Genomic DNA, 2333 nt, shown 5'->3' with positions numbered 1-2333 from the left:
AGAAACGTAGGTTTGCCTTTTCGTAATCTTTCTTCTAAGATAAGTCTTAAGGTTAGTATTGCCTCACGTGTTCCAATATTTCTACGGAATCCAAACTGATCTTCCCCGAGGTCCGCTTCTACCAGTTTTTCCATTCGTCTGTAAAGAATACGCGTTAGAACGTGCGATTTTAATTGATGGTACATTCACACCGAAAACCAACTCCAAAATACAACTGCTACCAGTCAGACAAACTTGTAACTATTGTGAGTTTGGCAAACTGCAAACCGTTGACAACTGTTGAAAAATGCTGACAGCAGTTTCAAACTCTTGTAAACACACGTTCGGCGTTTTTATTTTTTGCTACAGGAAAGCAATGGAAACGGATTTTTTGCTCTTTCGGAGTACATGATGAAACCATACGCAGGATGGCAAGGGAAAGACAGCCAGGAAAGAATGTTTAATTACCAAATATCTCGCGCTAGAAGGATTGTGGATAATTTTTTTGGAATATTGTAAGCAGTTTCTCGGTGTCTTAGAACAATGCAATTAAGTCCGTAAAAAGCAACATTAATGACATCTGCAACTGTCTCTTCACACAGTTTTCTTAGAAGTAATGAAGAAAGTGCCACCGTTTACTCACCTGGCAGTTTTGATGTGGAAGATACAGAAACAGGCAGGGTTTCGGCTGGCAGTTGGAGGATGCCTCCGCAAAACAAATGTCTTCAGAGAAAGGGAGGCAACGCAGGAAGAATCGCAAAGAATATAATGGATGAAAATATAATGGATGAATTTGCAATCTACTTTGTATCGGATGATGGTAAAGTGAAAAGCCAAGAGAAATATGAATAAATAAATATCGAGTGAAAAGACAAAAGTAATTAAAGACTTCCGGGCAAAATCCTTATAGCTTCAGTTATTACCAACGTAAGTCATTAACTTGCAAGCTACTTTGTATCATATGTTACCAAAATGATATGACAAGAGAAATAAATAAATTTCCGGTGAAAATGCTGTTGTAATTACAAAATTTCGACCAAAACTCTTACAGCTTCGGTTACGCTAATGAATGACATTTTACTTACGGTTTTAAATATTTTTCTCCCTGGCTTATTCATGCCTTCCAGATCTTCATATGCTCGTAAAATATCCGTTTCGGAACATAGATCTCTGTTGTCCCAGACCCACTTTTAGTTCGACAATTTTACAGTGCTCTCTATTGAACTGTGTTTTCATATTTTCCATTTCCTTTCACACACCACAAGCGGTACACCAATTTTATTCGAAACTTCTTTCAACAAATCTTTCCTTTTATATCTGTTTTTTTATGCAGAATCAGAAGGATCCTACAATGGTTTCCTCATTTCAATTTCTAACAAAAGCTGAGTTCTTGGATCTGTTGACGACTCGTGAGTTGCCATTATCGAAAGAAACACAGAAGACGAAGAATGAGACACAGCAGACGACACGGCAAATGCTCATGTCACACAACTCTGCCCTGTTTTTGCTCATAGGCCATAAACTGCAAAATCGAGACAAAACTTCACTCAACTAGTTGTTCAGACTCACGACTTCAAACAACTGTTGACAACAGTTGAAAACTAAGTGAAATTCCGAGTTGAAAACAGTTGTCAACCGGGTTTATTGCAGTTGGTTTTCAGTGTGACGGTAATTACATTCACATTAAATAACGATCTCGTTTATATATCGACTGCACAGCTATTCGATATCTGATCTTTGACCCAGATTTTTAGACTTTATGCATCGGAATTTAAATTACTATCCACTTATCATTCCAAATGAAAATTCAACCAGCTTTCTTACTGACTTGATGTGCTTTATTAATACCTTTAACATATGTCAACAATATGATTAGATTATTGGCATTTGTATGTGGCATTCTCTGTTGTTATTGTTATCATGGCTTTACCTTTCCCTTTCAACAAGACTACCACTTTTGTGTTGCCACAATGATGGTGTGACAAGATACTGATCCGGAAGCTGTTTAGCTCCCAACAGTTTAAAATCCATCCTTCCAAACAAAAACGTGTGCGAAACTTGGATTTCGATCGCTTTGTTATCAGTTGTCACTTTAATCAGTTAATCGATCCGAATATGCCTCCAGAAGTGACTCAAGCTTTCTGAGTCACTGATGTTTCTCCTTTCACTTTCAAATAATACAACCAGAGTTTTAGTTTCCCATAACAGAGAAATAATTTGGTTTAGTGGATGATGGGGTTATGATTGGGAGAGTAAACATTGAGGTAACAGAATGAAATTTTCACTCTGCAGCGGAGTGTGTGTTGATATGAAACTTTCTGGCAGATTAAAACTGTGTGCCCGACCGAGACTCG

The sequence above is a fragment of the Schistocerca cancellata genome, chromosome 9 (assembly GCF_023864275.1).
Source record: "Schistocerca cancellata isolate TAMUIC-IGC-003103 chromosome 9, iqSchCanc2.1, whole genome shotgun sequence".
Lineage (NCBI taxonomy): Eukaryota > Metazoa > Arthropoda > Insecta > Orthoptera > Acrididae > Schistocerca > Schistocerca cancellata.
Note: the sequence above shows the minus strand (reverse complement) of the source record.